This window comes from Nycticebus coucang, chromosome X (assembly GCF_027406575.1).
Source record: "Nycticebus coucang isolate mNycCou1 chromosome X, mNycCou1.pri, whole genome shotgun sequence".
Taxonomy (NCBI): domain Eukaryota; kingdom Metazoa; phylum Chordata; class Mammalia; order Primates; family Lorisidae; genus Nycticebus; species Nycticebus coucang.
The window spans coordinates 163,744,123-163,755,648 of record NC_069804.1 but is presented as its reverse complement, the minus strand read 5'-3'; the positions used below and the strand labels follow the sequence as shown (position 1 = coordinate 163,755,648).

The following is an 11,526-nucleotide window of genomic DNA, read 5'->3' as shown; positions in this document are numbered from 1 at the left end:
CAAGATACACATAAGGGAGACGCCCTATGTCTGCAGTGAATGTGGGCACAGATTTAGCCATAAGTCAAACCTGCACGGACATGAGAGGACACACACAGGGGAGAAGTCTGACATTTTCAAAAAGGGCGGGGAAGTCATTAGTAATAAAATCATATTTCCACAACCACAAGAAAGCAAATGTGGCCAAAACACACCTCTATAGTCTAGCTCTAAGAGGGCTTCAGAGAAAGTCTAGTGACCCCTTAGATTCCCCAAAAGTGTAAAAAGCAGACACAACTAATTTAAAAGTCTTCTACTTTCATGACTAGAGATGAGGAATAAAAACAGTGGTAAGGGGTCCTTCAGTATTCAGGGGAGCTGACTTGTGTTTGCCATACGGATCCCCTCCGTGGTTGTTTTATGGGTGGATTTTTGACCTTCTGTTCTAATAAATTGTTCTACATAGACATCTAAAGCCCAGGCATATACCTCATTCCCCTGTTATCACTGAGGGGAGATGCGTCCTGGAAGACCACAGGGAACTCATACACTCAGCTCTGGTCTCCACAGAATCCAACCCCTAAGGGAAAGGTATAAGCCTGGAGTCTATCTGGTTCAATTATTGAAGAATCAGAGTTGAGCCTGGGAAAGGAATTCCTTTCTTTTAGGGAAAGTGTGGGTTCTTCTAATGTGCCTTACCTTCTGCTGCCTCACCCCTCCCTTGGCGTCTCCTGGTTCCTGTACTAGTTTCCTCCCAGCCATGTAACCTTTGTAGTGAAAGCCTGACAAGGACACGTGTGTGCATTCATAGGTACATGTGTGCTATGTCATGCATGCATGCAAGGGAGGGGGTTTCCAGGTAGGTGTATCAGTCTGGATGTAGGAGTTGAAAGTATATATGTGTGTGTGCCTGCACATATGTGTCATGTATTTGTGTGCATGTTTGGGTGTGTCCCTGGCCAATCACGGAGGGAATGCCTCCACTTCCTTCAGGGGAATCCTAGATACTCTTCTTCTATTGACAAACAAAACAAAAACGTCAAAGCCCTAACTCTAGCCCTAGTCCTAACCCTAACCCCTTAGCCGAACCTGAACCCTAACCCTAACCCTAAACCCTATCCCTAACCCTAACCATAGACAGAAAGCCAAGAGACCTGTGATGGAGGGATCCGTTCTTGGCCACATCTTTGAAATGGCACAGAGGCTGGCTGGTAGAGGGTTGAGGGGCAGAGACAAGACCCAGAAACGATATCAATCATGAGAAATCACACAAATGCACACTAAAGTAGATGATTTCCACCCGGTCAGATCAGCAAATATTTAAATTTACTGAGCTACGGCTTAATTTATGGCCCTAGACATAGCCCTAGCCCTGAACCCTAAACACTAAACCCTAACCCTAGCCCTAAGCCCTAAATCTAACACTAACTCTAGCCCTAGTCCTAGCCTAACCCTAACCTGAACCCGAACCCTAACCCTTACCCTAGCCCTGAGCCTAGTCCTGACCCTGACCCTGACCCTGACCACTAACTCTGATCTTCAACCTGACCGTAACCTAGCCCTGAACCTAGCCCAGACACTAGCCCTGTACCTGACCCTAACCCCTAATCCTGACCCTTGCCCTAATGTCTAAGTGGTAATGCTTGTACACTGTTACAATTATTGCTTTTAATATATACCAAATCATATCAGAATGTTTGTGGTCTCATACAATTGTGGAACACATTTATTACCCATTAATGTAAATACCACCAAAGGATGTTGAACATCCTTTTTATATTTAACCCTGCCTCTACTATTTTGCATACAAAATAAGACAAGTATGTCTCTCTTGGACTACTAGGGCCCTGATATAGGAAATAATTTGAGGCCAGGCACAGTGGCTCACACCTATAATCTCATTATTGTGGGAGGCAGAGCTGGTGGATCACCTCAGCTCAGGAGTTCCAGACCAGCCTGGGGAAAGTGAGGCCCAATCTCTACTAAAACTGGAAAAGCCACTGGTCATTGTGGCAGGTACTTATAGTCCCAGCTTCTTGGGAGTCTGAGGGAAGAGGATCACTTGAACACAGGAATTTTAGCTTGCTGTAAGCTATGATTCCATGGCATTCTACCCCAGTGACTCTGTCAGACTCTATTTCAACAAAAATAAGATAAAATTTGAAATTTTAATTGGTGGATGTTTGTCAAATAACAAAAGTTAAAGATTTGATATCATAATATTCAATCACAGCTCACTGCAAAATAAATCCTTCATTTAGTCAAAATCATAATTTAAATATTTCAAAAACCAGGTATCTACCTAGAAAAAAAAATCATTTCAGCATATGGACTTTTACAATAGCTGGTTTATCAAAGCTCCATTTACAATCGCCAAGATGTACAATCACCCCAATTGCCTGCTAACCCATGAATGGATTCTTAAACTCGGTATATGTATATCACAAGAGTATTATATACCCACAAAAAGATGGGGACTCATCTGGGAGCAACAGCTCACATTCCGCAATAATTTTGGAGGCTGAGTCAGGTGGATCCCTGAGTTCAGGAGTTTGAGACCAGCCTGAATAAAATCAAGACCCCATATATACTAAAAAAAAAAAAAAAAAAACTAGCAGGGCAGGTGGCAGGCACCTGTAGTCCCAGTTATATGGAGGCTGAGACAAGCGAATCGCTTAAGCCCAAGTGTTTAAGTTTGCCGTGAGCTATAAAGCCATGGCTCTCTACCCAGGGTGACAGAGTGAGATTCTGTATTAAGAAGAAAAATAAAAAACATGGAGACTTTACATCTTTTGTGTTAAACTGATAAAGCTGGACAATTTTCTCTTTAGTAAAGTATCCAAGAATGGAAAAGCAAGCATCCAATGCATTCAATATTATAAGCCAGTATACAAACTAATACACACCCACACAAGAGAAAAATTTGATTTAATTTAAGTTAGAGAAGAGGGAAGGGGTAGGGGAGAGGAGGGAGAGGAGAGAGGGACTGGTGTGCTCTCACCTAATGAGGACAATGTAAGGGTACATGGCACACCTTCTGGGTTAGGGGAACAACTATGACAGGGACCTTACCTAACAAATACAAACATTCTAACCTAATTGTTAGTAATCTGAAATTTCAAAAAACGATTCCAAAAAGCAAAAACCTTTACCTTTGATAGAGGGGACACTCAATTTCCCAAACAATTAGGAAACCTAATAAAACACAAACTAAAAGGCTAATACGGAGGCAAACTGAATATGTTTCTCTCTCCCCTTTCTTACACAATTTACTCAAAAGACAAACAAAAAATCTTTTACTATTTCTATTAATTCTACATGAAAATCTAGTTTAAAAGCAAAATCTAAATTTTACCTTACCATTAGTGCGCTATAAAGCCAAGCTGGGAGCACTTTTAAAAAAAATTTAATTATTTTTTATTAAGTCATATATACATAGATCATGAATACATTTATGCCTTTGTGGGATTCAATGTGTTGATTATTTGTACAAATTGGAGTGCTTACATACTACTAATTAACATAGCTTTCACCTCATTTACCTAATCACAATGTTAAGACATTTGTGTTCTATACTTGACAGATTTGACTTGTACCTTTGTAATATGCTCCATAGGTGTAGTCCCACCATTAACCCTCCCTCTATAGAACCACCCTCCTCGCTTTCCTTCCCCCTCCCCTTCCCTCCTTTATGCTGGGCTGTAGTTGTGATTCATCTTTCATATGAAAGTGTGAGTGTTTTCCAGTTCCATCCATGTTAAAAAAAAAAAAAGAGGTAAAGTCTCCATATTTTTAATGTTGCATAGTATCCCATGGTATATATATGCCATAATTTATTAATTCATGGGTCGATAGGCACTTGGGCTTCTTCCATGACTTGGAAATTATGAATTGAGCTGCAATGAACAATCTGTTGCAAATATCTTTGTTGCAAAGTGATTTTTGGCCTTTTGGATATATGCCTAGTAGAGGAATTGCAGGATCGCAAGGCAGGTCTACATTTAGATCCCTGAGTGTTCTCCAAACATCTTTCTAAAAGAAACGTACTAGCTTGTATTCCCACAAGCAGTGTAGAAATGTTCCCTTTTCTCCACATCCATGCCAACATCTGTAGTTTTGGAATTTTTTGATGTGGGCTACTCTTACAGGAGTTAGATTGTATCTCAAAGTAGTTTTGGTTGGCATTTCTCTGATGATTAAAGATGATGAGCATTTTCTCATGTGTCTGTAGACCGTGCAAAGATGATGAGCATTTTCTCATGTGTCTGTAGACTGTGCAAAGATGATGAGCATTTTCTCACGTGTCTGTAGACCGTGCACCTGTCTTCTTCAGAGAAGTTTCTGTTCATGTCTCTTGGCCACAATGAAATGGGATCACTTGTTCTTTCCTTATTCATAAGTTTGAGTTCTACGTGGATTGTCATTATTAGAGCTTTGTCAGAAATATAACCTGCAAAAATCCTCTCTCATTCTGAGGGTTGTCTACTTGCTTTACTTACTACGTTCTTGGCAGTGCAGAAGCTTTTTAGTTTAATCAGATCCAAGCAATGTACTTTTGATGTTGCTTCAATTGCCCGGGGTTCCTCATCAAGAAATATTTTCCCAGGCCAATTTTTTCAAGTGGTTCCCCTGCAAAAATTCTTCTCCAAGAATTTTTATAGTTTCGTGTCTTAAGGTTAAGTCCTTTAACCAGTGAGAGTCAATTTTTGTTAGAGGAGAAAGGTGTAGGTCCAGTCTCAGTCTTTTACAAGTCGCCAGCCAATTCACCTAGCATCATTTGTTAAATAGGGAATCGTTCCCCCAATTTATATTTTGATAGGCTTATCAAAGATCAAATGATGATAAGTATCTGGGTTCATCTCTTGGTTTTCAATTCTGCTATACATCTACCTCTCTATTTTTGTGCCAGTACCATGCTGTTTTGATCACTATAGATTTACAGTATAGTCTGAAGTCCGGTAGTGTGATTCCTCTTGTTTTGTTTTTATTTCTGATTAAAATCTTGGCTATTCAAGGTTTTTTTTTTTTGTTTCTATATAAAATGAAGTACTAATTTTCCCAGATCTTTAAAGTATGACAGAGGTGCTTTAATAGGGATTGCATTAAAATGAGTAGATTGCTTTGGGTAGTATAGACATTTCAATAATGTTGATTCTTCCCAGCCATGAGCATGGTATATTTGTCCATTTGTTAACATCTTCAGCTTTTTCTTTTCTCAGAGTGTCATAGTTCTCTTTACAGATATCGTTCACATGCTTTGTTAGGTACACTCCCAGATAGTTCATCTTCTTTGGCACTATTGTAGAGGGAAGCAAGTCCTTGATTGTCTTTTGCCCTTGACTATTGTTGGCATATATAAAGACTAACGATTTGTGAGTGTTAATTTTTTAACCCGAGACGTTGTTTTATTCCTTGATCACTTCTAGGAGTTTCGTAGTTGAGTTCCTTGGGTTTTCCAGATATACAAGCATATCATTTGCGAAGATTGACAGTTTGATCTCTTGTAGTCCTATTTGGATCACCTTGATTGCCTTCTCTTGCCTGATTGCAATGGCTAAGACTTCCATTACAATGTTAAAAAGCAGTGGAGACAATGGGCATCCTTGCCTGATTCCTGGTCTGAGTGGAAATGATTTCAAGTTTACTCCATTCAATACAATATTGGCTGTGGGTTTGCTGTAGATGCCCTCTATCAGTTTAAGAAATGTTCCTTCTATACCTATTTTCTTAAGTGTTCTGATCAAGAAAGGATGCTGGATATTATCAAAAGCTTTTTCTGCATCAATTGAGAGATCATATGGTCTTTGTTTTTTAATTTGTTTATGTGATGTATTATATTTATGGATTTAGGTATATTGACCCATCCTTGGGACCCTGGGATGAAACCCACCTGCTTGTGATGTATAATTTGTTTGATGTGGTTTTGGATTCTGTTTGCTAGGATCTTAGTGAGTATTTTTGCATCAACATTCATTAGAGATATTGGTATATAATTTTCTTTTCTTGTTGGGTCTTTTCCTGCTTTGGGAATCAGAGTGATATTTGATTCATAAAATGTGTTGGGAAGTATTCCTTCTTTATTTATGTTTTGGAAAAGGTTAAGGAATATAGGCACTAGTTCCTCTTTAAAGGTTTGGTAGAATTCTGATGTGAAGTCATCTGGTCCTGGGCTTTTCTTTTTGGGAAATTTCTTATAGTTGATGCTATTTCAGAAGTTGTTATAGGCTTGTTCAACATTCCCACTTCTTTCTGGCTAGGTCTAGGAAGGTTACCAAGTAATGGTCTATTTCCTTCAGATTTTCATACTTGTGAGAATAGAGTTTTATGTAATATTCATTGAGGATTTGTTGAATTTTTGAGGAGTTTGTTGTTATTTGGCCTTTATAATTTCTGATTGATGAAACTAGGGATTTTACTCTTCTGCTTCTGGTTAGTTTGGCCAAAGGTTTATTTATTTTATTGACCTTTTCAGAAAACCAACTTTTTGATTGATTGATCTGTTATATGATTCTTCTATTTTCAATTTTATTTAGTTCTACTCTAACTTTAGTTATTTCTTTTCTTCTGCTGGGTCTAGGGTTGGAAAGTTCTTCCTTTTCCAGTTGCTCGAGATGTCCCATTAAATTGTTGACTTCCTCTCCTTTCATTCTTTTGAGGAACACTTGCAATGCTGTAAATTTCCCTCTTAGGACTGACTTTGTGGTATGCAGATGTTCTGGTAATTCATGGCTTCATTATCGTTTTGTTCCAAAAATGTGGTAATTTCCTGTCGTTCAGCATAAGGTTATTTAGTTTCCATGTTTTTGTATGAATATGCAGAGTCTTGTTATTACTGAGTTCAACTTTTATTCCATGATGGTCCAAAAAGATGCAAGGCATAATTTCTATTCTTTTAAATTTGCTGAGGTTAGACTTGTGACCTAAGATATGATCAATTCTGGAGGATGTTCCATGGGCTTATGAGAAGAAAGTGTATTCAGTTTTGTTAGGATGAAATGTTCTGCAGATGTCTGTTAAATCCAAGTGTTGAATGGTTACATTTAAATCTAGAATTTCTTTGCTTCATTTCTTATTGGAGGTTCTATCCAACACTATCAAGGGCGTGTTAAAATCTCCTAATATTATGGAGCCGGAGGAAATCAAGTTGCTCGTGTCTGTTAGTCTCTTTTATAAATTGAGGCACATTCTGGTTGGTTACATAAATGTTAATTGAAATTTCATCATGTTGAGTGTTGCCCTTAACAAATATAAAGTGACCATCGTCATCTTCCCTTACTTTTGTTGGTTTAAAGCCTATTGTACCTGCAAATAAATTTGCAACACATGCTTTTTTTCTGATTTCCACTTGTCTGAATTATAGACGACCTGAGTCTATATTTATCTTTTAAGGTAAGATGAGATTCTTGTATGCATCAGATATCTGGCCTGAGTTTTTGTATCCAGTCATTCAAATTGTGCTTCTTTCTAGGACAATTTAAGCCATTCGCATTAACTAAGAGTATTGATAATCCTGGTAGTCTTTTGGGTATCGAGTTGTTCAAAAGTCCAGTGGACATTTTTAATCCTTTTGCCACTGTGGAAGTTGGAGTTTGATCAAAAGTTTCTTAGTGAGTTTATTTTGGTGGTAGAGCATTGTGGTTTTCATTGTGGAGGATAGGCCTGAGAATATCCTGGAGAGCAGGTTTAGTTATGGCAGATTTCTTCAACATGTGAATGTCATTAAAGTATTTAATTTCTCCATCATAAGTGAAGCTCACTTTAGCTGGATATAGGATCCTGGGTTGAAAGTAATTTTGATTTAGCATGTTAAAGGTCGATGAGCATCCTCTTCTAGCTTGAAAGGTTTCAGCAAAGAGATCTGTAGTCATTCTAATATTCTTCCCCTTGTAAGTTATGGTTTTTTTACATCTGGCTGTTTGCAGAATTTTCTCCTTCATATTAACTTTGGAGAAGTTAATTATAATGTGTGTAGAAGATGTTTTGTTTGGATTGAGTTGTGCTGGGGTTCTGAAACTAACTGCTATCTGGACTTCAGAATCTTGCCATGTTTAGGAAGTTCTCGATTATCTCTTAGAGTAGAGCATCTGGGCCTTTAAAGCAACCTCTTCTCCTTCAGGGATTCCTATAATGCGAATGTTTGCTCTTTTGGAGTGGTCCTACAATTCGCTCAGGGAATGGTCCGTTTTTGTTCTCCACTTCTCTTCCTCTTTGAGTATTTGGGAGCGTTCAAAAGCTTTGTCTTCAATGTCAGAGATCCTTTTTTCTGCCTGTTTCATTCTTTTACTGAGTTATTCTACTGTATTTCTCAGATCTTTGAGAGCTACACGTTCTTGCCTCAATGTGTCAAGATCTTTGGTGATTTTGTCATTGAATTCATTGAGTTCTTGAGACAACTTTTGAATTACTCCTTGAAATTCTAATTCCATTTTTACCTCCATTCTGTTGATCTTACTTGCCATCCAAATTCTGAACTTGATTTCTGACATCTCAGCCATTTGTTTAATAATGGGATCATCTGATGTGTCAGTTTTGTCATTCCTTGGAGGAGTTGATTTACTGATTATTCATGTTGCCAGAGTTTTTCCGCTGATTCCACCCCATGATTATTTTTCAACGTTTGGCTAGATGGGCAGGTAAGGTGAAATTGGATTGGGTGTTCCTGGAGTTGTGGTTAACCAGCCCTTTGCCAAGGGTGTGGGATTGGTAACCATAGCTTTTCCCCCTACAACTTTGCAAAGGACCTGTACAGTATTACAGTCTGAGTCTCTGGGGACCTGCTTGGTGTGGTGGGGTTAGGTGGCTCTGTCTTGTATTCAGCTGGTCTTTGTCTGATCCTAGTGGATCAGTGGCTACACATTGACATCTCAGCTGTGGAGAAATACAAGCAACTAAGACACCACACCACCCACAGGCAACAACTGGAAGAGGAAAATCAACCCTTCCTGTTAGTACACAACCAAGGTACCACCGAGTGGGTCCTTGGGTCACTGGCCCAGGTTAGGAGTTCCACACCATTGACCCCTTAGTACCAAATGTCAAGTGGGAGAGTTTGAAAGGTCTCCAGTAACTAGATAGTAGAGGTCTACTGGCTGCTCAAATGTGGCTAACTCCAGTGCTCTGTGGAGTCAGAAAGGCCCACCCAGTAGTAGAGTTGGACCAGGGGTCTGGTGCATCTTTCCCCACCTTGCACCTCTTTAATGCCCAGTCACTGGTAACCCCACAGGGCTGAGGTCTTGCTCCCTCTAATAAGCAGATGTGCCAGGGCATTGCACCTACCAGATTCAAAGGAAAGTTAATGTACCTTTGGCCCGGCCACCAACGTCTGCCAGTGGCCAGCTGGGAGATCGGGCCTGCCTGTCTTTGGTACTCAATGGCAACTGGGGAGTGTTCCACCTGAGCTCAGACCGAACCTGAGGATAACAAGTAAGCAAATAATTTTCTTCCTCAGCCACCATGCCTTTGCCCAGCTTCTCTGCACCACTGGTATCACTATAGGGGAAGGTATAGCTTCCTCTGGCAGTCCTCAGTGTTGGGGAGTTGTTTCTCCCAGATTAGACACTGGTGGGATCTCTCTACTATTGCTGAATCTTTGTGGGGAGTGTCCCTGTGGAGCTTCCAGGTGGCTCCCACGGCCAGGGAAGTGGTTGTAGTGGGGGCTGTGGGAGCATGGGGTGTGCAGCTCCAGTAGCAGGGACAGGTGTGCAGCGAGGGGTTCTGGCTGGGTGTGGTGTGTTGTGGGCAGCTCTGGCAGGATGGAGCCCACAGTGGCTCTTGCGGGGTGGGACATGCATGCAGCATCTCTGGCAGGTCCAAGCGCATGGCGGGCAGCTCTGGAAGGGTATGACATGGGGCACTCTGTTCTAGCAGCGTGGGTGGGTGGCTCACAAGCCTCCTCCCACAGCTGGTTTGCACTTTTGCAGAGCCAAGGCCGACAGCCTCCACCACTTTGTCTACACTACTACTGGGCTCACTGTTACAGTGCAGCTTTTCTACCACGGTCCTTGCAATGCCTGGACCTGGCAATGTATCGCAGATATTCTGGTTACTGTAGGGGTTAGGCTTCTTGGCCATCAGGTGAGGGAGGAAGGTTGGAATGAAAGTTCACAATGGCATGGAAGGGTGGCACCTGTGCTCAAAGGAGTAAGGCACTGGCCCCATATACTGGAGGTGGTGGATTCAAACCTGGCCCTGGACAAAAACTGCAAAGAAAAAAAAAAAGGCATAGAAAACGTTTGTTCAACTTTCATGCCTGGCTCAGAGAGTGCTCAGGGTCACAGAAGGGTCCTCTGGAAAAGTAGTTCCCACTTCCTGCAACTCTCTCCCATGGGGTGAGACAAGAGGTCATCAGTTCACTGCTCACCTGTAGAAAACATATCACAGCAAGAGAAAAAAAAAACAAAAAAAAAAACCTCTCATTGGGAAGGAGTGGACAATTTTCCTTTGGGATGAGGTTTATACCTGAAATTTTCTTTCTTGGAGTCAGTTTGCCTCAGCAGAGGTGACGTGCAGTTATCACTCTTCCCTCTCAGCTGAGCTCCCAGTCTTCAGCTTTATTGGGTACTTTCTGGTCATTATCCTTCCCTCTGGACTGGAACTACTGTCAAAAGCTGGCTCCAGTCTGCCATCTTGCCCCTCCTCCTGGGAGTAATATTAAATTAGCTTACTAAAGGTAAAGCTAAATTTAATAAAACGCTATCAGCCAACGTGTTCCATCTCAAACGTTTTGACCAGAAGGACAGAGTTCCATAACCTTTTGATAACATTTAAACATTTTTTCCAATCTCTTTCTTTCTCAACTTTTTATATACAAATACTTTTATCCATCATTCTTTATTTCCCTAATGTAAGCCAATCCTTAATTACATCTTAACTAGACAAAATTTCTTTCCTTTTAACAAAAGCCATGTCCCTATGCTTTCATACAGACTTTATAATCCCCAAAAGTCCTTTTAAAATAAAAGTTAAGTGTAGTATGGTTTCTCTTCTATCTAGAAACTTTGATTACATACATTAATTACTATGTTAACTGCCAGTAACCCTTAGCTTTAGTGAAAAACCTAGGAAGTAAAACAAATTTTCAAATCTTTGATCCGTCTCTATTTTTTATTAACTAATCTAAATATATTTGGATTTGTATGCCATATAAAAATAAGATGTCAAAGGAATTAAATGTAAACTTGTTTCTTTTTTTTTTTTTTTTGTGCTTTTTGGCCGGGGCTGGGTTTGAACCCACCACCTCCGGCATATGGGACTGGCACCCTACTCCTTGAGCCACAGGTGCCACCCAACTTGTTTCTAATAATTATTCATTTGCACTTACTTAGAAATGACTCAGACATTTGATGATTATCTGTTACTTAATTTAACATAACATGACTTGAACATCTTAAATTACTTAAAAGAATTTTGAAACTAGACACAGATACCCTCCCTTATGTCTTTCTCAGCCATCCTGGGTCCCAAGTAGGCATGTGGCACCCAAGGATGGTTATGAAGGGAGAGGCAGGGACCATCTGGGTCTTCAGTTTACACACAGAGTGTAGAGCT

General features: G+C 40.3%; 2 pseudogenes; one reads left to right on the top strand and one right to left on the bottom strand.

Moving 5' to 3' along the window:
* LOC128577232 (Krueppel-like factor 4) overlaps positions 1–11,526 on the top strand; it is an 873,632-nt pseudogene that overhangs the window by 514,297 nt on the left and 347,809 nt on the right.
* Positions 1–11,526, bottom strand: part of LOC128577233 (Krueppel-like factor 4) — a 793,492-nt pseudogene that overhangs the window by 515,435 nt on the left and 266,531 nt on the right.